The sequence below is a fragment of the Macaca nemestrina genome, chromosome 7 (assembly GCF_043159975.1).
Source record: "Macaca nemestrina isolate mMacNem1 chromosome 7, mMacNem.hap1, whole genome shotgun sequence".
NCBI lineage: Eukaryota > Metazoa > Chordata > Mammalia > Primates > Cercopithecidae > Macaca > Macaca nemestrina.
The window spans coordinates 54,772,969-54,798,460 of NC_092131.1; the positions used below are offsets into that span (position 1 = coordinate 54,772,969).

At 40.1% G+C, this 25,492-nt stretch overlaps 1 protein-coding gene and 1 long non-coding RNA gene across 4 annotated transcripts in view; one reads left to right on the plus strand and one right to left on the minus strand.

The window, feature by feature from the left end:
* The window catches only part of LOC105481808 (uncharacterized), a 71,194-nt gene extending 60,860 nt beyond the window's left edge, over positions 1–10,334 (plus strand). The window contains exon 3 of the long non-coding RNA XR_011625878.1: positions 10,176–10,334. This is a non-coding gene — a long non-coding RNA (uncharacterized lncRNA). The remainder of the gene's footprint in view (positions 1–10,175) is intronic.
* Positions 1–25,492, minus strand: part of LOC139364290 (uncharacterized) — a 216,298-nt gene that overhangs the window by 134,642 nt on the left and 56,164 nt on the right. The window lies entirely within an intron of this gene.

The window sequence follows — 25,492 nt, forward strand, 5'->3', positions numbered from 1 at the left end:
CTACCAAAGGTGTTTCCAAGTCTTTGTATGAATGGCTTGTCTCTGATGACATTTAAATCTTATAACACTAGAGTAGGTGATGACCATCATCCCTAAATGCATGTTGATATAGTTTGGGTATTTGTCCCCCCAAATGTCATGTTGAAATGTACTTCTATTAAAATTTCAATGACAGTTTTTGCAGAATTCTTTTTTTAATTCTAAAATTCATGTGGGATTTCAAGGGACCTTGAAGAGTCAAAACAATCTTGAAAATGAACAAAGCTGGAGGATTCACACTTTCTAATATCAAAACTTACTACAAAGCTACAGTAATCAAAACAGTGTGACACTGGCATAAAGGCAGACATATAAACCCTCACATATGTGGTCAAATGATTTTTTTAACAAGGGTGCTCTGAGAGGAAAAACACTTGTTGTTTTACTCTACTCAAAACACAGATCACTTTTGTGACCTCTAGTCACCAAAATGTGAGTGGGGATTTCTCCCCACAAGCAACCAAGTCTTGGCAGATTCTTTACAGAACACCAGCTTGGTGTCCCCTAACTCAATTCAATTCTGACACTATCTAGCTGGAGATAGCATCAGATACCACAAGTTGAGGGCTCAGTTCAGATACAAGTAACAGATTGTCATCCATACTTCTGACCAATAGACTATAAATTGGGGTTCCCATGACCCATGTCCCAAGTTTGATTAATTTGCCAGGATGGCTCACAGAACTCAGGAAAACATGTTTTCTGGTTTATTATAAAGGATATTGCAAAGGATATAATGGACACCTGATGAAGAGATGCATAAGGGGAAGTGGGGGGGAAGGGGTACAGAACTTCCATGTCCTTTCTGGGGCACTGCCCTCCAGGAACTTCCTCTTCAGTTATCAGGAAGCTCCCCTGATTCAGTTTCTTTTGGGATTTTATAGAGGCTTCATTTAATAGACTTGATTGACTAAATTATTGGCCATTGGTGATCAACTTAACCTTCAGCCCCTTTCCTCTCCCTGAGGGTTGGAAGATGAGGCAAACGTTCCAATCCTCTAATCATGCCTTGGTCTTTCTGGTGACCAGCCCCCATCCTAAAACTACCTAGGGACTTCCGGTCATCAGTCAATGCACGGGTATACAAAAAGACACATCACTTTGGAGAGTCCAAGGATTTTAGGAGTTGTATGTCAGGAAATAAGAATGAAAACCTAATACAGTATATATTTCTTGTTATAAATCACAATATCACAGATGCCAAGGCCATTCAATAGGGAAGGGACAATCTTTTCAGCACAAGGTAGTAGGAAAACTGGATATCCTCATGCAAAATAATGAAGTTGAACCCTTACCAAACACCATATAGAAAACTAACTCAAAATGGATCAAATACCTAAATGTGAGACCTAAAACTTGACATTCTTAGAAGAAGACATAAGGAAAAGCTTCCATTAGATTTGACAATGATTTATTGGATATGGCACCAAAGGCACAGGCAACAGAAGAAAAAAATAGATAAATTTAACTTCATGAAAATTAAAAAATTTTTAAGCATCAAAAACATTGTCAGAGTGAAAAGGCAACTCACAGAAAGGGAGAAAATATTTGTAAATTCTATATCTGTCAAGGGATTAATATCCAGTGTATAGAGAACTCCTAAAACTCAATAACAAAAACAATTCGAAAGTGGATGAGGGATTTGAACAGACATTTATTCAAAGTTATACAAATGGCCAATAAGCATATAAGATGCTCAATACCACTTATCATTACGGAAATGCAAATTAAAACTAAAAGTGAGATGCCACCTCACACCCATTAAAATGGCTACTATTAAAAAAAACATAGCAAGTGTTGGCAAGGATGTGGAATAATGAGCACCTTGGTGTACTATTGGTGGAAATGTAAAATAGTACAGCCTCTGCGGAAAACAAATGGCAATTCCTCAAAAATTTAAAAAGAATTACCATATATTCAGCAGTTCCTTTTCTGGGTACATGTCCCCAAAAGATTTGAAAGCAGAACTCCAACATGTATTTGTCTGCCCATGTTGATAGCAGCATTATTCACAATAGCTAAAACATGGCAATAACCCAAGTGTTCACTGATGAATAAATGGATAAGCAAAATGTGGTATACACATACAATGAAATACTATTCCAGCTTAAAAAGGGAGGAAATTCTGACATATGCTATAACATGGATGAAACCTGAGGAAATTAAGCTAAGTGAAATAAGCCAGTCACAAAGAGAAAAGTATTGCATGATTCCATTTAGTGTTCTTAGAGTAGTTAAAATCATAGAGGCAGAAAGTAGAAGGGTGGTTACCAGAGGTAACAGGGATTTACTGGAAACAATTTAATGGATTGGATTAATGTTTAATGGATATAATTTCAGCTTTACACACTGATAAGAGTTCCAAAGATAGTGGTGATAGTTGCACAACATTATAAATGTATTTAATACCACTGAATTGTTCACTTTAAAATAGTTAAGATGGTAAATTTAATGTTATGTGTATTTTACCACTTTTTTTAAATAAGGGGAAACAACTAAACATGCAACTACCACTTGACCCAGTATTAACTGCTGGGCATTTATCACAGAAAATTGAAAATGTGTTCACATAAAAACCTGTACACAAATGTTTATAGCTTTATTCTTCATAGTCTCAAACTGAAAACAAAATAATCATGGTATAGCCATACCATGGAATACAACCCATCACTAGAAAGGAACAAACTATTGATATGTGAAACAACCTGGATGAATCTCCAGAGAAATACACTGAGTGAAAAAAGGCCAATATCAAAAGGTTACACATACCATATGATTCCATTTACATAACATTCCTGAAATGACAAAATTCTAGGAATGGAGGACAGATTCGTGGTTGCCAGTGGTTAAAGAATGGATAGGGCAAAAGGAAGGTAGGTGTAGCTGTAAAAGAGCAACATGAAGAATCCTTTTAGTGATAGGAGTGTTCTATATCTTCATCATATTAATGTCAACATCCTGGTTGTAACCACTGCTCTATAATTTTGCAAGATATTACCATTGGGAGAAACTGGGCTAAGAGTACAAGGGATCTCTGTATTATTTCTTACAATTGCATGTGAACATACAATTACCTCAAAATTAAAAGCCTAACTAACAATAATAATAATACTATATTGTTTATGGTAATAATAATACTATATTGTTTATGGATATGCAGAAGCCATATTGCTTTGCAGTACATGCATATGTACACCAAGATAAAAGATAAAAATATGCATAGGAATGCAGAAAATTAAATTTAACATAGTGGCTACCTCTAGGAAGAGAACAGAGGAAAAAATTACACAGGAGTTTCAGTTATAAACGTAATGTTTTATTTCATTATAATAAAAATCTAAAGTCAGTATGATAAAATATTAAGAGTTGACCAAGCCAGAAGATAAGTAGAAAGATATTCATTATATTATTCTCTCTAGTACTCTGTATCCTAATGATATAACAAGGATGGGGCCATGGGATTTTTCTGCCATGAGTATAGTCAACAAAGGGCTGTATTTTTTTTGTACAGAAGTTTAAAACAATGATAAAACAAACTAGAAGTTGGCCTGTTTTTTAATATCCCCTTGAGCTGGCAATTTTAATATCAGTGACAAAAGATTTTTCCCAACTATGCAAACAACTTCCTCCAGTCCCAGTCCTTAATTGGTAAGCAAATTGCTATATCCTTAAAATATTTCCTAATTTGTACAGATTCAGCCCACTAATATAAATATTCTTTATGAATAGTAGTACACAATGATATCCATAAGGATCATTTTGAAATATGTTAATATCTCAAATTATCAAAGGAAGTATCCAGCATTTTTATTACAATCTACTAAATAAATCAGGGGAAAGATATATTTTAGAAAAAATGTCTTACAATATGGTTGACGTTAAAAGCATCTGCAGTGTAACTAGAAATACTGCAGTGTACCACAAAGTTTTAATCACTCTAGCAAATCGTGATGTTGTAGTGACAGTGTGGGATTATATATTATGCAAGATTAGATTGCAAAGGCATCATAGATGGATGGCAAAAGTAAAAAGCCCTTGGAGAAAAACCCTTGAGTTACTCCACCCTTATGAATGAATAAATAATGCTCCTATACAAGGGCTTGGAGGGAGTTTGTCCTTTCTTGCCCTTCCACATTCCACCATGGGAGGACACAATGTTCCTTTTCTCCAGAGGATGAAGCATCAATATGCCATCTTGCAAGCAGAGAGCAGCCCTCACCAGACATGGAACCTGCCAGCACCTTGATCTTGGACTTCCCAGCCTCTAGAACTATAAGAAAATAAATTGTTTTCCTTATAAATTACCCAGTCTCTGCCGGGAGGCTGAGGTGGGAAGATCACTTGAGCCCAGGAGTTCATAGTGAGATCTTGTCTCCACAAAAGTTAAAAAAAAAAAAAAAAAAAAAACCTGGATGTGGTGACATGCACCTATAGTCCCAGCTACTTGGTGACTGAGGTGGGAGGATCACCTGAGCCTAGGAGTCTGAGGCTGCAGTGAGCTATGATCATGACACGGCTCTCCAGCATGGGCAACAGAGTGAGACCCTGTCTCTAAAAAAATGAATAAATAAGAAAACTATCTTTTTCCTGAGGCTACTGCTTTCCCTTCAGCCCTCTCAGGTGGCAGCTGTTTTCTTTCCCACAGTCATTGTACCTGTGTCTAAAATGTGGATAAATGTTCAGTTTTCTCTTCAGTACCACTTCTCTAACATGGTCCCTACTTTCTTTAAAAATCCCTGTCTTGAAAATCATGTCTCAGACTCCACTACTTTCTACCCTTCCTTTTTGTAGCCATCTACAGACCCCTGAATCATCCCTAATGTGACTTGAAGAATATTAGCACCTGGCCACTATCACTTTTTCGTAATATTTCTGACACATCACTTGGCAATTTCAATGTCCATGGTGATAATTCTTCTGACCTCTAGCTTTTCAGTTCATTAGCCTCTACTTCCCAATCTTGTTCTCCACTCTACTTCAGTTAAACACTCTGTTTTAGTTTTGTTTTTTTGAGATGGAGTCTCACACTGTCTCCCAGGCTGGAATGCAGTGACGTGATCTTGGCTCACTCCAACCTCCACCTCCCAGGTTCAAGCGATTTTCCTGCCTCAGTCACTCTAATAGCTGGGATTACAGACATGAGCCACCACACCCTGTTAATTTTTGTATTTTTAGTAGAGATGGGGTTTCACCATGTTGGTCAGACTAGTCTCAAACTCCTGGCCTCAGGTGATCCACCTGCCTCAGCCTCCCAAGGTGCTCGGATTACAGGCATGAACCACTGCTCCTGGCCTCAGTTAAACACTCCTGTGGACCTACTCTAGGCCATGTTTTTACCCATAATCATAGATCATGCTTTTATTCATTGCTTCCCTTCCCCCTATATCTATCTTAGCTGCCATGAACTATTATTATAGTCAATCCCTACCATATACCCTCAACCTCCTTGTCCTCTAATCCTAAATCCATTTGTGATGTAAACTGTGAGCTACTCTGCACCTGTAGCTAAATGAAGGTAGAGAAAAGCACATAAACCCACTGATTCGTCTTGATTTAAATTATTCATGCCTAATCTCAAGTAGGGAACCCTACTGCATTTCTCTACTCCAGTGATCACACCTTCTCTTCTCACCTTCAACTTCCTTCCTTCTCTACATAAATCAGTTCATGACCTTGTGTAAGGAACATGGCTGCACTGCAGCCAAGCAGGCACAGGCAAGGTAAACATCCTGCATGACTCAGCAGTATTATAGCACAGGCACACACTATGTAGCTATAACATGGGAAGCCTCATCATTTGGTTATAAGTCACTATAGTCTGTAAAAGGCATAATTTCCCTGTTGACACTGTACAGGCACACTCACACCCAGAGAAAGAGTCAGAGCTATCGGTCTTGCAGATGGACAGGGGGGTGCCAGGACACAGCTCAGCTTGCTTGTGCCCAGAGGGAAAGAGTTGAGCTGCTGACCCTGAAAGGAGAGCTAGCTGTGCAGCTGTACCTGGGAGTGGCCAGAGGAAGCAGCCGAGACAGAGTAAAAACAGTGTAAAAGAGCTGCTGAATAAAGCCATATTTCATCTACATATGTTCTTTCAGCTATTTGCCACCCATCCACCCACTCCCTTTGGACCTCAGCATGGGCTGAAACCTGACCCTAGACCTGAAAATTGGCACAGTCGGCAGGATGAGATGAGTGGGTCTTCAGCCACTGAGGCTCCCAGGTCAGCTGTGTGGCGCAGCACTGGCTGTGGTACCCAGTGGAAGTGGTGCTGCTAGGATAGGCCCCAGTGGAAATACGGGAGGCAGTGGACAGGTCTACCAAGAGTATAGAGAAAGTACTGAAGCAGCTGGAAGCACACAGCACTGAGAAGGAACACACCTTCGTTGGCAGAGTTGGATGGGTGTTTTTGACAGCACTGTGGAAAGTACATGCTCAGTCCCTACCGGAGGCTTCCCAGGTAAGGGAACTCCAGGCACAAGCCACGTGTGTGGGGACCCAAATTCACAGCTCGGAGCAAAACCTGGTGGTGAAGGACCTCTAGGCACAAGCAGGGTACTTAGAGGCCCAGATAAACGGTCCAAAACAGGAGTTAGCAACAGCTGTGAGTGCAACCTTGAGCCCATCCTCCCAGCTGGAAACTCCCGTTAGGTCTGATGCTAAGGAGGAGGCGGCTCCCCCGCTGTGGGCTCACCCCGCGATCTGTCAGAAGGTAGAATATGAGCATCTGATGGGACCTCAGGGGAGAGCCCAGGGAGCCCCCACAGTGGTGCAACACACCTCTTATTGTGCTTATACCCCCACTGAGTTGTGGGAGTTAGGTAAGCAACGCCAGCACCATCCAGGGGAGCCCCTCCCTGCCTGAATGCTCCATCTCTGCGATGAAGGAGCTGAGGCATTTCCTGCTCCACCTCCAAGATGAAAAAGCTGACTTCTTTAATTACAGTCTGAACTGATGCAGGTGAAACAGCAGAAACTGTCAGTAGATAGCAGTCGTATACTGATTTGGTGCAGGTACTCCATGAGCTGGATATGTGGCAGGCTATGTTTGATCCAAATACCTGGGGCCAGATGATGAACCCTTTATCTCCGACATGAGGGATCTTATGCTGGGCTCAGCACCCCTGAGTGCTTTTGCCTGTCTAGCCACTGTTCTCACCCTGTATGTGGAGCACTGCATACATGAAATGACTATTACTATGGCAACTCTCCTGGAGACAGAAGGCTGTTGGCAGGACTGGGGAGTTTGTACCAAAAAGAAGGTGAAGACTCCTCATTCCCAGGTAACCACGCCAGGAGATAAAAAGGGGCCCCAGAAGGTGACCCACATGCAGATGTGGATTGACTTAATTGCAGCTAGGGTTGCTCAGGAGAAAATTGACAGGCAACCCAACGGAATGCTATTGACTCTGTGGAGGCAATTGTCCCCGGAGCAGCAATTCTGGAAAATGCCCAAGAGGGGTCAAAACAATGTTGCTCAACCCAGCCCCACCTGGACGCTTCAACCCAAGGACTATTTGCAGACAGGCAAGGATGCAGGGCCATTCCTGTTTGATTAGGGAACTGGCCGAGATGCCCGGCTTGTGGGGGAACCAGACGATCAGAGGCCATATGTGGAGCTGGCAATCCTCTGGTCCCCGACTAATGTACAGTGGGTCCTAGTACTGGTAGATACTGGTGCAGACTGCAGTCTTGTTTATGGGAACCTGGGTAGGTTTCCGGGCAAAGCTGCATTTATTGATGGTTATGAGGGCCAGTCAGTGAAAGCGAAACCTGTGTCTCTGCATCTTGGCATGGGCCACTTGGCTGTCCACCTATATGCTGTGTATGTCTCTCCCATACCTGACTATATTCTAGAGGCGGACATTTTGCATGGGCTTACACACCACCGCCAGAGAATTCAGACTCTGAGTTCGTGTAGTAAAGCCGGTACTACATGGGCATACACATCACCAGCGCCAAGTTCTGCCACAACCCCGATGAGTTACCTCCACTTGTCAATACCATTTGCCAGGGGCATATGGAGATAACTGAGACTATTAAGAAGTTAGAGGAGGTGCAAATAGTGTGTGGCACCCATAGCCCCTATAACTCCCCAGTATGGCCAGTCAGAAAGGCTAATTGGATTTGGCGGATGACAGTGGATTACCAGGAACTGAATAAAGTACCACCCCCTCTGCATGTAGCTGTATCCTCCATCATGGATTTGATGGACTGCTTGACAACGAAAATGGAACAGTACCACTTTGTGGCAGACTTAGCTAATGCATTATTCTCCATTAACGTTGCTCCAGAGAGCCAGGAACAGTCTGCCTTTATGGAAGGGAGGCAATGGACTTTAACAGTGTTGCTACAGGGCTATATGCATAGCCCCATCATATGTCATGGTCTTGTTAATGATGTTATGCTAACCTGTGATTGTCTTGCAGGTTTAGAAATGGCAATTTCCGGCCGGGCACGGTGGCTCAAGCCTGTAATCCCAGCACTTTGGGAGGCCGAGACGGGCAGATCATGAGGTCAGGAGATCAAGACCATCCTGGCTAACACGGTGAAACCCCGTCTCTACTAAAAAATACAAAAAACTAGCCGGGCGAGGTGGCGGGCGCCTGTAGTCCCAGCTACTCGGGAGGCTGAGGCAGGAGAATGGCGTAAACCCAGGAGGCGGAGCTTGCAGTGAGCCGAGATGGCGCTACCGCACTCCAGCCTGGGGGACAGAGGGAGACTCCGTCTCAAAATAAATAAATAAATAAATAAATAAATAAGAAATGGCAACTTCCCTCTTGCCTGGGATTGAGATGATGCAGCTGAGACAGTCTTTCTGGTAGCCAAGCAGGATACTTAGCAGGCACAAAGCCTTACGGGTAGTTAGCCAGGTGCCCATTTGAACTTGATGCACATGTGACCACAGATAGTTTCAGTTAGGGCCTATAGCAGCTCACAGGGCACCTGAATATGCCAGTAGGTTTTTGGTCCCAACTATGAAAGGGAGCTGAGTTCTCGTATTCCTTGATAGAAAAGCAGTTAGTAATAACAGAATGGGCGTGTTCATGGATAACAATCCGCTCCCCCCCGGACTGGAAAAACAGTAACTGCATATGCTGCCCTTCGGGATTATAAAAGCATGGCAGGACAGGCTACAGTCATCATGTAGACGACTTACCCAACAGCTGGGTGGGTACATTCATGGGTAACAACCCTGCAGACTGGGATGGCACAGACATCCACTTGAGCAAAGTGGTGTGCCTACTTGAAGCAGCAAAGTACACTGAGTACAAGTTCCTTAGTAGCAGAGTTACAAGAGGTCTTGAAGCCTATAGTCCTAATGCAAGATAAGGCCGTGGGACCTGAGGCACCTCCCCATTCCTGATGGGGCACAGTACACAGACAGGTCTAGCCAGAGTACTGCTGCTCCCTGGGTTGCTGCTGCAGTCCAGCCTAGTACTGACACTACATGGTTTGATACCAAGTGTGGACAAAGCAGCCAATGAGCTAAACTTAGAGAAGTGTGGATGGCGATCACCAAGGAGGTGACACCTATGGTAATCTATGCCAGTAGCTGGGCAGTTTATCCAGGCTTAACCTTGTGGTTAATTACCTGAAAATTACAGAATTACCTAGTTAGTCACAGACCCATGCAGGGCCAGGCCATGTGGCCAGATCTATGAGAGCAAGAATGACCTTCTCCGACCAGGTACGGGGACAAACAGTAATCTGTTATTGCCTGCCCCGATACCCCTAAAGGTAGGGAAACAAAATAAAATTGGTATTGCCCATGGGACCCTCCAAGCCCTTCACTGAAGATGGCTGGCTATCATAGACCCCTGGGGGGAAAGTCTGCAGTAGGACTTACATGTTACTCCTTGGGTATTTAATGTGTAGTCTACACAATTATCTCTTGGTAGAGGAACAGCCAGGGAAGGGACCTTCCTCCGGGGGACATATGTACTTCCTGTGAGCTCTCCTGTGACTTTGGCATGGGTACAGGACCCAAAAGAACCATGGGAAGCTGATAAGCTGTGGTGCCATAGCACAGGGCAGCTGCATTGTTATCCAGAGATGAAAAGTTAGGCTGTATGTTGCCTGAGGGACATAATTTACCCTTGTTAGTACCTATGCCTGCTTTGTCATTTCGGCCGTAGGTTGACATGCCCCAACAGCATCATGGATCGGGCCCACACTTATGCCGAGGTGGCCAATGTCTCCAACTGTTGGATCTGCACCACCCTTCCAGCAGCAGCTGCAGACAGCTTGCCCTGGCACATGAATTCAGCTTCTGTGAAGAACTGGACATGGCTGGAAACTTGGGGTCCCATGGACAATGGTTAGGATGCAACATGGTAAACTTTGGATAGAGAGTGTCACAACACCCATGGCAAGCCTTCCCCTGACTGACTAGTGGTGTCCATGATGAATGGTGCTGGCTAATGGGAGAACAGACGATGCCCCCATTGCAGGTACCACAATGTATAGAGCAACACTAGGGGTAAAATCACTAGGATGATTTCCTGCTGAGGTTTATGTAAACATAACACATGTTACCACACCAAGGATGTAGTGGAACAAGCGGCCTTATCAAGGCCGGGCCCCAGGCTTTGTGCCCCATGGGAGTTTATGGGTCTGTGGGGACACAGGATGGCCATGTCTGCCAGCCAATTGGACTGGACATTGTACCTGGGGGTGACCTTATGTGCCTGCCACTGTGCTTCCCATATTGCCTAGTCACCCATATAACAGAGGTGCTGCATTCCTGGTTTTTATGAGTACAACGGGCCCCCTGGTGGCTCTACCCCTTAGCAATAACTATTCCTGGAGCCGGTGTCATTACTGTAGAAATGCAAGTTACAGCCCTTGCAGAGCACACAGTTTGGGCCCTGAATTATACCCAAGTTGCTTTCTGTTTGCTAACTGATGAGGTTGATCAGATCGGGAAGGTGGTGCTGCAAAACTGGATGGCCTTAGACATACTAACAGCTGCTAACCCAAGGTGGCACCTGTGCCTTTATAGGGACACAATGCTGTACATTTATTCCTGATAACTACCAGAACAAAATGGCAGCTTTCCAAGGCGTATCACAGGAGGCTAAGGTGATTAAGCACCTTAGTGATGACCCCCTGCAGAGATGGTGGGCATCTCTGGACTCTAACCTATGTTGGGCTCTCATCACCATAAGTAGCATAGCAGGAATATTATTAGTAGGTTGTTGCTCCCTGTATTGTTGCTGTGGTCTATGGGTCCAGGGTGCTGTCCTATGTGCATGGGTCCCCACTAAAAGGACTCCCTCAGTCTAGCGGGTGGAGTGTAAGAAACATGGCTGTGCTGCAGCCAAGCAGGCACAGGCAAGGTAAACATCCTGCATGACTCAGCGGGATTGGAGCACAGGCACACGCTATGTAGCCATAACACGGGAAGGCTCATCATTTGGCTCTAAGCTACTATTGTCTGTAAAAGGTATAACTGCCCTGCTGACATTGTACTGGCATGCTCATGCCCAGGGAAAGAGAGAGAGAGAGCCAGAGCTGTCAGTCTTGCAGACAGACAGCGGGGAGTCAGGACACAGCTCAGTTTGCCTGTACCCAAAGGGAAAGAGTTGAGCTGCTGACCCTGAAGGGAGAGCCAGCCATGCAGCTGTGCGTGGGAGTGGCTGGAGCAAGCAGCTGAGACAGAGACAGACAGTGTAAGAGAGCTGCTGAATAAAGCCATATTTCACCTACCTATGGTCCCCCAAGTGTTCTTTAAGCTATTTGTCACCCATCCACCCCCTCTCTTCAGACAGCATGGGTTGGAACCTGACCCTGGACCTGACAATATGCTATGTATTTCAGAGAGAAACTTCATGGTGAGAACTTCCATATCATTCCACCACATCTCCCCTTTGCTGTACTCAGACTTTCCCCCTGCCACTATAAAAGAATCATACATACTCCTAGCTAACCAACTCCTAGCTCCGTCCTAACCCTAACTTGTATACCAGGACACATCCCCTTTCACCAACTCAAGGACATCACACTAGGAAATGTCCCCTCCTACTCCTAAGTCATTAAATGTTTCCTCATTACTAGATCATTCTGTAATTATACTATACTGTATCCCATTACAAAAAGAAAAAACAGTTACCCTACTTCCCCTTCTAGTTAGCATCCCATCTCTGTGCTTCCCTTTTTATAAACACTTCTTGAAGAAGCTATCTATATGCACTGGCTATCTCCACCTTCTCTCCTATTATTCTCTCTTGAAACCACTCCACTTAGAATTCTGTCCTCACTGTTTTACTGCAACTGCTTCTGTCTAGGTGATCAGTGATTTCACATCTAGTGGTCAATTCTTAGACTTCATTTTATACAACATCACAACAGCATTTGATCCACTGATCATACCTTCTTTCTAGATTTCTTTCTCCTCTGGGTTTCAAGGAAACCCCTCTCCAGGTTATCTTCCTACCTCCCTGATGGCTATGTATCAGTTTCCTGTGCTGGAAACTGCCTCTCTTGGACGTCCAGATGTTAGAATTCCGCAGACTGAGCCAATAGACCTCTTTTCTGCTCTATTTATACCCATCCCTTTATGATCTCATATAGTCCTGTAACTTTACAGTTCATGTATATATTGACAGGTGCCACGTTTTCCCTCAATCCCTGGCATTTCCCTTGAATTTTCAGTTTGCAGAGACATTTCCTCTTTGGATATCCAATACCCAAACCTATTCTTCCCATTGTCGCCCCCATCTCAGTAAATGGCAAATCTGTTCTTTAAGTCAATCTCATTACAGACCTTACAGTAATCTTTGCAGCTTCTCTTCTTCTCACATCTCACAAGGAACCTTTCTATTCTTCTTAAGTATTTCAAAAATTTCACCATTTCCACCCCACCCAGGCCAACTATCTCCTTCATGAAGTTTTACAATGACCCCTTAGAGGATTTCTCTGCTTCTTCCCTTGCCCTCCACAGTTGATCCTCAACATAGCAACTAGAATGACCCTATTAAAACATACATTGGATTATGATATTCCCCTGTTCAAACCCCTCCAAATGAATCTCCTCTTCCTTATAGTAAAATCCTTACAATGACCTCATGGCCCTACATGACATGTTTTCTGTATCTCTCTCACTTCCTGTATTTATCCCCCTCACTTTATAGGAGTAAATTCTCCTTGACATTCCTCAAACAGGCACACATGCTCCTGCCTCACAAGCTTTGCACTTACTGATCTCTTTGGCTAATACGTTCTTCCTTCAATGTCCACATGGCTTGCTGCTTCACTTCCTTCAGCTATCTGTGCAAAAGTCACATTATCAACAAAGCCTTTCCTGACAACCCTATACAGGATAGCAACCTTGACCCCAACCCAAAGATAATGTTTCTCTTATCATGATATGTTTTCCTATAGCACTCATTATTACCTAAAATTTGATATATATATTTTAAATTGTTTGTCATCTATCTTCCCTCTCTAGGATATAAGCTCTGTAAGAGAAGCAGCTTTCACGGTTTTGTTCACTGTGGTATCCCCAGGACCCAGAACTTAGTGGTAAGTACTCAATGAAGAATTGTTATATGAATAAATCAATTTCTTTAGCACTATCTTTGTATGCTTTAGCTGTGACTTCATATTCCTTTAGAGATATATTTCTATTATAACTTATTTTTTTCTAAGTCAAAAGAACAAAGCTGGAGGCATCACGCTACCTGACTTCAAACTATACTACAAAGCTACAGTAACCAAAACAGCATGGTACTGGTACCAAAACAGAGATATAGACCAATGGAACAGAACAGAGTCCTCAGAAATAATACCACACATCTACAGCCATCTGATCTTTGACAAACCTGAGAGAAACAAGAAATGGGGAAAGGATTCCCTATTTAATAAATGGTGCTGGGAAAATTGGCTAGCCGTAAGTAGAAAGCTGAAACTGGATCCTTTCCTTACTCCTTATACGAAAATTAATTCAAGATGGATTAGAGACTTAAATGTTAGACCTAATACCATAAAAATCCTAGAGGAAAACCTAGGTAGTACCATTCAGGACATAGGCATGGGCAAAGACTTCATGTCTAAAACACCAAAAGCAACGGCAGCAAAAGCCAAAATTGACAAATGGGATCTCATTAAACTAAAGAGCTTCTGCACAGCAAAAGAAACTACCATCAGAGTGAACAGGCAACCTACAGAATGGGAGAAAATTTTTGCAATCTACTCATCTGACAAAGGGCTAATATCCAGAACCTACAAAGAACTCAAACAAATTTACAAGAAAAAAACAAACAACCCCATCAAAAAGTGGGCAAAGGATATGAACAGACATTTCTCAAAAGAAGACATTCATACAGCCAACAGACACATGAAAAAATGCTCCTCATCACTGGCCATCAGAGAAATGCAAATCAAAACCACAATGAGATACCATCTCACACCAGTTAGAATGGCGATCATTAAAAAGTCAGGAAACAACAGGTGCTGGAGAGGATGTGGAGAAATAGGAACACTTTTACACTGTTGGTGGGATTGTAAACTAGTTCAACCATTATGGAAAACAGTATGGCGATTCCTCAAGGATCTAGAACTAGATGTACCATATGACCCAGCCATCCCATTACTGGGTATATACCCAAAGGATTATAAATTATGCTGCTATAAAGACACATGCACATGTATGTTTATTGCGGCACTATTCACAATAGCAAAGACTTGGAATCAACCCAAATGTCCATCAGTGACAGATTGGATTAAGAAAATGTGGCACATATACACCATGGAATACTATGCAGCCATCAAAAAGGATGAGTTTGTGTCCTTTGTAGGGACATGGATGCAGCTGGAAACCATCATTCTTAGCAAACTATCACAAGAACAGAAAACCAAACACTGCATGTTCTCACTCATAGGTGGGAACTGAACAATGAGATCACTCGGACTCAGGAAGGGGAACATCACACACCGGGGCCTATCATGGGGAGGGGGGAGGGGGGAGGGGGGAGGGGGGAGGGATTGCATTGGGAGTTATACCTGATGTAAATGACGAGTTGATGGGTGCAGCACACCAACAAGGCACAAGTATACATATGTAACAAACCTGCACGTTATGCACATGTACCCTACAACTTAAAGTATAATAATAATAATTAAAATAAAAAAAAATAAAAAAATAAAAAAACAAAATAAAAATTAAAAAAAAAAATAAAAATAAAAATAAATTTTGCAATTTATCACTTCCAATGACATTTTTATTCCCCTATTATGCTTTCAAGATCTAAATAGTCTTTGAGCATCATAGTAGATACCTTTCTCACATAACTACTTCATAATTTTTTTATTTTAAAGTTAGTACTACTGTTGTTGAAATTTTCAGATGGTTGTGGAGTTTCTGAAGTTATAGGTATATTGTCAATCTTGCTGCCAGTTATTTGTTCCCCTCTGATGTTTTAATACACATAGTTTGGATTTGTCTTTTTATTTAAGATTCTCCCACTGTTTTTGCAACTTACTTGGCAAGGCGGGGTGGGGGAGGATGTGAGAAGAGGGTACTGGTAGCAGAACAGAAAAACAAAGTTCTATTAAAAAAAAACAGACTTGCAATATAGCATAAATATTAAGGCTCTGGATTTTAAAATACATGAGCTTTATTCTTTCTTCCACCGTTTTCCAATCATGATCTTTTATCTTGCTTAAACAAGATATATCTCTAAATCTGTTTCCTTATTTTTAAAATGAAGTAAATAGCACTGTAATTAGAATGAAAAAGGATAATGTATATAAAGCATTTAATACAATGATGAGTATAAATGTATTCAACATAAACTTAGAAAAACAAAAAGTTATTGATAATCAGAACACATTCAACACATAACCTTATTTGAAGCATATCATTAGGCCAAAGGAGTAATTAGAACCTACACACAGAATATCATTTCAGGTCCCTGAGGATGCCTTCCACCCACAGGGAATGAGTTGAGACCAGAGATATAACCCACAATAGCATTTGAGTAAGAGGAGAAACAGGGCAGGTAATAAATAAATTTAGTTTTTATTGTTTCTATTGAGATAAGGATTTGGGGGCAGGGGGATTATGTGCTGAAGATTTCATTTTCTTTTAAGGGAATGTGTGACAACATAAATTCTTTAACATTTAACAACTGTTAGATCTGTAACTTTGAAACCTGAAATTATTTGTGTGGAAAAAAAAAGGCAGACCAGGTACAGATAACAAAATCTGATGGAGAAAATGCAAATGCAGAAAAGGTCAGACTTAATTGGCTAATTACATTGTCCTACTTAATTTTGTACAATTTTGCCAATAATATGAAAAGATAAGTTTTCTGAGCAATTGAAATTGGATTTGTTTTTCTGGGCAAGTACCATTCCAAAACAAAGCAGCAGGAGGGAAAAAAAAAATGTTGTTTTTCCAAGCAATCACTTCCAGTAGAAGTTAAAAAGTAATAAAATGGAACCAAGTCATAAAATAGATCTTCTTATGATCAACTTCATAACGTCCAAAATATTTTATTAATCATATATTAAACATCACCACAAGAATTGCTCCACATTTAAGAGTAAACCAGATTTGAAAACAATAATTAAATTAAAGGAGTGTTTAAAACCCAAATATATTAAGCATCCAGAGCCTTGTAAACACCAGAGGTCAACAGAGGAATGAGAGGAAAGCAGAGACATAAGTGGAGTAAAGGTTGTTTTGCCAGAGGACGGAGAGAGGCATGCGATAACCTCCCACATTCCAGTACATGACTGGCTCGATCAGCTGCAGTGAGTATGACAAAGTGGTTTCACAGGTTCCATTCCTTGTCCTGTAACCCTACAGTAGGAGGTTAACTGGAGTAGAAGATTCAGGTTACTTCCCACGTGAAACTGAGGATGTCTTTATACTACTGCCAGTTGACTGAGCCTGGGAGTACCTCTAGTCAGAACTCAAGCAACATATTTAACCATCAGGTTGTAGACTTTTGAGGAATTTAACCATTGGTTTGTAGACTTTTTGACGGTTGTAGACTTTTTAGGGATTCCTCTACAAGTGGAGGTAGAAAAAGGCATAGCTGGACTGAGACCTATTTGTGTTCCTATCTGTTTTTGTTTTTGTTTTTGTTTTTTTTGAGTCTTTCAAATGATACCTAGAATATTTTGCTTCTTGCAAGGGCAGAGTAGGTCATTTGTAAACTTACTTTTCTGCAGAGAACAACTAGAAAAGCTAGATGAAAAAAATTTTAATCTGTTGAAAAGCATTGGAGAGCTCTCTAGCCTGAGGATTATAAAATCAAAAGCCAAGAATTTCTTCCTGTGAGACAAATGAATTGAGCAAAGCATTTGAGACTGTTTTGCCAAATTTTCTGATTCCAAAATCAACATCTGAGAAGCTGAGTAGTTGAACAAAGACTAGGTGGGGAATCATTCAGGACATCGGGATTAATATAAAGGTTATTTTCAGATCCTGAAAGGAGCACTAAATATAGAAAATGAAGACCACTACCAGCTAATACAAAAAACACTTAAACACACAGATCAGTGTCACTATAAAGCAAACACACAAACAAGCCAACATAATAACTAGGTAACATCACAATGACAGGATCAAATCAATACATATCAATACTAATCTTAAACGTAAACAGGCTGAATGCCCCACTTAAAAGGCAGAGTGGCGAGCTGAATAAAAAAGCAAGACCCAATGGTATGCAGTCTTCAAGAGACCCATCTCACACAAAATGACACCCATAGGCTCAAAATAAAGGGATGGAGGAAAATCTACCAAGCAAATGGAAAATAGACAAAGCAGGGATTGCAATCCTAATTTCAGACAAAACAGACTTCAAACCAACATAGATGAAAAAAGACAAAGAAGGGTATTACATAATGGTAAAGGGTTCAATTCAACAAGAAGACCTGACTATCCTAAATATATATGCACCCAACACAGGAGCACACCGATTCATAAAGTAAGTTCTTAGAGACCTACAAAAAAATATAAACTCCCATGCAATAGTAGTGGGAGACTCCAACACTCTACTGACAGTGTTAGACAGATCATTGAGGCATAAAATTAACAAAAATATTCAGGACCTGAAATCAACATTGGACCAAATGCATCTGACAGACTTCTACAGAACTCTTCACTCCAAAACAACAGAATATATATTCTTCTCATCACCACACGGCACATTCTCTAAAAGTGACCACATAATTGGACATGAAACAATCACCTGCAAATGAAAAAGAACTGAAATCACACAAAACATACTCTCAGACCACAAAACAACAAAAATAGAAGCCAAGACTAAGAAAATCACTCAAAACCATGCAATTACATGAAAACAACATCCTCCTGAATGACTTTGGGTAAATAATGAAATTAAGGTAGAAATCAAGAAGTTATTTGAAACTAAAGAGAACTAAGATACAACACACCAGAATATCTGAGACACAGCTAAGGCAGTGTTAAGCGGGAAATTCATAGCACCAAATGCCTACATCAAAAAGTTAGAAAGATCTCAAATTAACAACCTAACATCACAACTGAAAGAATTCATTCAAGAATCAACCCCAAAGCTAGCAGAACACAAGAAATAACCAAAATCAGAGCTAAGCTGAGGGAAACAGAGACACAAAAAAATTCAAAAGATTAATTAATCCAGGAATTGGTTCATTGAAAAAAATTAATAAAATGGATAGGCCAGTAGCTAGAATATAAAAGAGAAAAAGAGAGAAGATCCAAATAAACACACTTAGAAGTGACATAGGAAAGTTACCACTGACCCCAAAGACATAGAAATAACCATCAGAAACTACTAAGAACACCTCTATGCACACAAACTAAAAAACCACATACATCTTCCTGAGACTAAACCATGAAGAAACTGATTTCCGAAACAGACCAGTAATGAGCTCCAAAGTTGAATCAGTAATAAATAGCCCACCAACCAAAAAACGTTCAGGAACTGATGGATTCACAGCGAATTCTACCAGATATACAAAGAGGAGCTAGTACCATACCCACGGAAACTATTCCAAAAAATTGAGGAGAGGGGACTCTTCCCCAACTCATTTTATGAGGCCAGCATCATGCTGTTATCAAAACCTGACAGAAACACACAAAAAAAGAAAACTTCAGGCCAATAACCTTGATGAATATTAATACAAAAATTGTCAACAAAATATTTGCAAACAGAATTCAGCAGCACATCAAAAAGATAATCCACCATGATCAAGAAGGCTTCATCCCTGGGATTTAAGGTTGGTTCAAGATAGGCAAATCAATAAATGTGATTTATCACATAAACAGAACTAAAGACATTTTCCACATCATTATCTCAAAAGATGCAGAAAAGGCTTTCAATAAAATTTAGTATGCCCTCATGTTGAAAACTCTCAATAAACTAGATATTGAAGCAACATTCCTCAAAATAATAAGAGCCATCTATGACAAACCCACAGCCAACATTATACTAAATGAGCAAAATCTACAAGCATTCCCCTTGAGAACCAGCACAAGGATGTTCTCTCTCATATTCAACATAGTATTGAAAGTTTTAGCCAGAGCAATCATGCAAGAGAAATAAAGGCCATCCAAATAGGAAGAGAGGAAGTCAAAACTATCTGTTTGTAGACAATATGATTATATATCTAGAAAACCCCATAGTCACAGCCCAAAACCTCCTTCAGCTGATAAACAACTTCAACAAAATTTCAGGATACAAAATCAATGTACAAAATTTACTTACATTCCTACATAGCAACATAGCCAAGCCAAGAGCCAAATTAGAAAGGCAATCCCATTCACAATTGCCACAAAAAGAATAAAATACCTAGGAATCCACGCGACCAGGGAGGTGAAAGATCTCTACAATAAGAATTGCAACACACTACTCAAAGAAATCAGAGAAAACACAAACAAATGGAAACACATCCCATGCTCATGGCTAAATAGTGTGAAAGTAAAATATCTTGGGTCTCCAAAATCACTAAGCTAAAGGGAAAAGTCAAGCTGAGAACTGATTAGAGCAAAACTGACTCCCATTCTATTCAAAGTCACCCCTCTGCTCACTGAGATAAATGCATATCTGATTGTCTCCTTTGGAGAGGCTAATCAGAAACTCAAAAGAATGCAACCATTTGTTTCTTATCTACCTAAGACCTGGAAGCACTCTCCCCACTTCAAGTTGTCCTACTTTTCTAGACTGAACCAATGTTCATCTTACATATGTTGATTGATGTCTCAAGTCTCCCTACAACGTATAAAACATAACTGTGCTCTGACCACCTTGGGCTCATGTTGTCAGGCCCTCCTGAGGCTGTGTCATGGGCATGCATCTTCAATCTTGGCAAAATAAGCTTTCTAAATTAACTAAGGCCTGTCTCAAATTTTGAGGATTCTCATTTTGGTAACCACGGAGAAATTCTGAGTGGGGGTGCCCCTCCTGACCTTTGACAAATCTCCTATTGGTGCTTGGTACCAGCATGAGCTATCTTTATGGCTCAAACCAATATTACAATTTGTTGAGGTCTGGGAGCACCCCCTCCAGAGAATCCTGGTCTCCCAGATTCGGTCATGATCTAAAGTTTATTTTGCTGTACAACTACCTTCTTGTGGGGGGAGTTTCACTTGCTTCCAACAAGGAAGGCAAATTTTCCTGCTTCCATAATGATGGAAAGCAGGAAACTCCTTTATGGAGTTTGAGCTCACTTTCAACAGGGTAGATGAGTTTTGTTTCCTGCTTCTAGGATGATAGAGAGCCATCTCCAGCATGAGATACATCCCTAGGTAAGTACCTGAATTAAGGTTTTGTCTTTGCTAAAATTAACAACCAGTTGGTCTTAATTTCTTCTTACCATTATAGCACTCAGTAATCACATAAGTTGTGTAATCGTTTGTTTTGCTTAACTGGTTTTATTATTGTTGTCATTTGTTTCTGTTTTTGTTGTTGTTTCAGTCTTTTTTCCCGTTGGGTTTGATCAACTCTATCTAACTTCATCAAATCTGAAGGAGGTTCCAAATTATGGGGAACAAGTCCTCTAAAGTGGCTCAATTCCCCCCTCCCCGCCACCCCCGCCGCCAACACACACACACGAAACGTGGTGGGGAAAGGAAAGAAAAATGACCAGCAAAAGAAAAAAAAATAAAAAACAAGAAAAAAAGATGTAGAATACCCAATTCTGTCACTGTTTGGGGTGCCACTAGTAGCCTGCCACTGGTGAACTGAACAAATTGGTGTACTGAACAAAGGGGGCAAATGCGGGCATAAAAGACAAAGACAAAAGAGTATATTTAGAAGAAGGGGTCAGGGGGCACCTTGCCTCTAGTGGACAAGGGCCGTGAGCTTTACACAGCCTTCCATGTTTATTAGACAAAAGAGATAGCAAGAAGGCAGGTGGTGATTGCCGGATAATTGTCAGTCAGACTTTTGGTTCACAGCAGGCTTGTGAGACTGCATCCTTTGAACAATAGGCGCTAGATTTCTCAATAGATAACTTCAAGGAGCCCGCAGTCAGGGAGTGATGGCCTTCAGCACACCTTTTGGTGGCAGGCGCAGTGTGAGTTTGCTCACATCCTGCATTCATGATAAACAGTTTGCTATTTGATCACATAGTCTCCAGTGGAATGCTGAGCTGGTCATGATCCCTTTGGCCTTTTTGGCTCCCAACAAAAAGATTTTTGATTTTGACTACTAAGGGGCTTTATTTACATAACAAGGCCACCTTTTTGCTAGCCAGGCCAAACTGAAAGAGCAGTGGCTATACTTCTGAAGTAGCAGCAATTTGTCCTCGCTGAAATATGGTAAAGAGATTTAAAAAGATTTTTTTTTAAAAGAGCTCAATGGTTAAAAGTCAGCTTAATTAAAAGCTAACATCCAAGATGTGTGTGTGTGTATGTGTGCATATGTGTGTGTTTGTATTTAAAAGGTTTTCATGTTTTTGTTTTTGCTTTTCTCCTAGGACCGTGTTTCTTTTTTTTAAGCAAAAGTTTATTTCTTCTTAATTGACTGAATTCTGTCTCTCCTTTCTCTTGTACCCTCTGCTGCATGGGGGACCTAAAATAGTTTATAATAGCCTTGGGTTCCTTAAAGAAAATGAAGATGACAGATTCCCTTTGGGGGGAAACTTGTTTTTCCTTATGGCACCCCAAGAATGTAAACAGTTAAGTTTGTGTCAGCTCTTAAACTGCTTACTTCTGTATTGTGTTACCTGTTTGTTTGTGTACATATATTTTTTGACTAAAATAGTTATGTTGCAACAGATGTTATTCTTGGCTTTTTAAGGAAGAGTGTGGTTTAGACACTTAGAAATGTCTTTGTTTTTAAAAATTTTTTTTAAGTGCACTGTAAAAGCATCATGTGGTCTAATCTCATAATAATTCTCCCTTTTTGGAGACCCAGGATTCAGTGTGGGCTCTGCCCAGAGCTCAGATACCTAATTAAAAGATAGATGGTTTCTATCTAAATAAAATTGGACTCCTTATACAATCCTATGATAGATTTCTATAATTTTATGTTTGATTTGTCATCCATCTTCTCCTTTTAGCACCACCAGACTTTTTCCCTCTGTACCTTATGATGTAAATTTTGCTATTTGAGTTTCACCTGAGTTGTTTCCTTTAACATGTAAATTTAAGTCTGTTTAGCTGACAACTGCCTAGGATTGTGAAATAGGTTATCAAGAATCTGAAAGTCTAAGACAGGGGGAAAAAAAAGGGTTTTATAAATCTATCTGGGAGCAGTGGCTCATGCCTGTAATCCCAGCACTTTGGGAGGCCAAAGTGGGCAGATCACCTGAGGTCAGGAGTTTGAGACCAGCCTGGCCAACATGATGAAACCTAGTCTCTACTAAAAATACAAAAATTAGCCAGGCATGGTGGCATGTGCCTGTAATCCCAGCTACTCAGGAGGCTGTGGCAAGAGAATCACTTGAACCAGGAGGTAGAGGTTGCAGTGAGCACAGATCATGCTACTGCACTCCAGCCTGGGCAACAGAGTGAGACTACATCTAAAAAAAATAGTAAATAAATAAATAAATCTATAAGACGTACTTCCATCAGCAAGCCTAATACATCTATGCATTTATGTGTTGTGTACACAATGTTTCACTACTGAAAATATATAAAGGAGCTCTGATTAATTGGCTTAAGAAAATAAAGCATTTAAATCAAACACTTTATCTGGAAAAAGGAAAAGACTAGTCAAATGCTTTTTCAAGTTTACATAACTTAAGTAAACTCTTAATAAATAATGTAGCTTTAAAATTATTAGTAAAGTAATATTAGAAAGGTCTTAAAAATTGCCAGCATACATTTTCATGTGCAATTATTAATCAAGCAATTTCATATTTATCCCTGCCAAATACTATAAGGTGCAAAATTTGGCATAGAGGTTACAAAATTCTAAATGCAGCCCAAGACAGAATGACCTTTGCTTGTATAATCTTTAATAAATAAGATATTAATATTGGTTTAATAAAAATAGCTACATCTTGAATTTAGTAAAATTATCATAACTTCTAATCTTGTGGCTTTAGGCAGTCTAGTCCACAAGCAGTAAGATTTGTTCTGGGAAAGGACTGTTTATCATCTTTGTTTCAAAGCTAAACTATAAACTAAGTTCCTCCCAAAGTTAGTTCAGCCTATGCCCAGGAATGAACAAGGACAGCCAGGAGGTTAGAAACAAGATGAAGTCAGTTAGGCCAAATATTTTTCACTGTCTCAGTTATAATTTTGCAATGGTGGTTCCATAACTTTAAATAATGGCATTCACAGTTTTTATAAATAATCTAAGTAAATGATTGAAACAAAATAATTACGTAATGTAACAGAATAAACACTTGTAGACAAATTCATCATAATTTAGAATCTGAAGTTATATTAAACTAAATAATAGATATTTCATTATTTGGATTTTTCTAATAAAAATATATTTGTAGGAAAACATTATTTCTAAAAATAAAAACGGTGTATCCTTTTAAAAAAAGGTGAACAATTTTTGTCTAGTTCAAAGCTTATTTAAAGGTCATGTATGAAACAAGGTAAAAGGAAACAGAAAATAAAAGATATGTAAAGAAACTTATAAAAATAAAGAGGTTTCGTGTTTTTTTGGTAAGAAAGCTTAAAGAGAAATAATTTCATATGAGAAAGAATCTTGTACAGTAAATTGAGTCCTAGAGTAACATGACTGGTTGTTTAAGAAGGAGGGATGTTCAGCACAAACCAGAAACTGCAAGCATGTCATGAACAGTCTGTGTAAGTCACAATGAGAGGATTTATTTTTTAAAAAACTTTTATATGATAAAGTTGTCACACTATTATTAAGTTTTGGTTTGCTTAGGGAAAAAATGAGATTACAAATTTTTTTTTAATTTAAGGTTATTTCATCTGTGTATCTCTCTGCATGCACTTTTAAAGTATTTGTGACATTTAGTTACAGGGCTTTGACTGCTAGGTCTAAAAAGGACACCACGTCCTTCGAAATTTAAAACACTGATGGCAATCAAAGCCCCATCTTCAGGCCTGGTAGAAGATGTCAATCAAAACAAACTGCCTTCCTCAAACACAGGGCCAGAAATTAAAGCTATTCAACGCTTCAAGGTCCAGGGACTATCGCAGAAGAAGTAGACATGTGAGATTCTAAGGGCCAAGTTTGAAAGCTAAAATAAGTTTAGTTTCTCTATAAATTAATCATTAATGTCAAGACCTTCATATAGACCCCTGTGTCAGATTAACAAGGTTTTCTTGAAGCATTAACTGACTTCTAAATAAAGATTATAAAGTTATGAAAGGCTCTTATGGAAGTTATATCTTATAGTCAAGATTAAAATTTTATAGATTGTTTATAAAATGTTGAAAAACAAATTTAATTGGCTTCATGCTGTTTTTATTAGGACTTATTGTTTGGAAAATTAAGACTCCTCTATCAAAGAAGGAAGGTTTTCACCTTTTTTTTTTAATCTTTGAGTTATCACTTTGGTCAAATGAATGACTTATTTTGCAATGACCTGTGATATCAAGTGTTTTAAACCTTTTATATTTGACAAACTTTCCAAAATCAAATTATAAATTATGTATTTTTCTGATCTAATTAATCCTTTAAGATACTAGGTTTCTGGCCAGGTGCAGTTGCTCATGGCTGTAATCACAGCACTTTGGGAGGCTGAGGGTACCAGATCACCTGAGGTCAGGAGTTTGAGACTTGCCTGGCCAACATGGTGAAACCCCGTCTCTACTAAAAATATAAAAATTAGCCTGGTATGGTGGCACATGCTTGTAATCCCAGCTACTCAGGAGGCTGAGGCAGGAGAATCACTTGAACCCAAGAGGCAGAGGTTGCGGTGAGCCAAGATCATGCCAGTGCACTCCAGCCGGGGTGACAGAGTGAAAGTCTATCTCAGAAAAAAAAAAAAAAAAAGATATTAGGGCCCCTAAAGTCAAAAAATGACATAATTTGGCTTCTTTGGTGTAAAAATTATA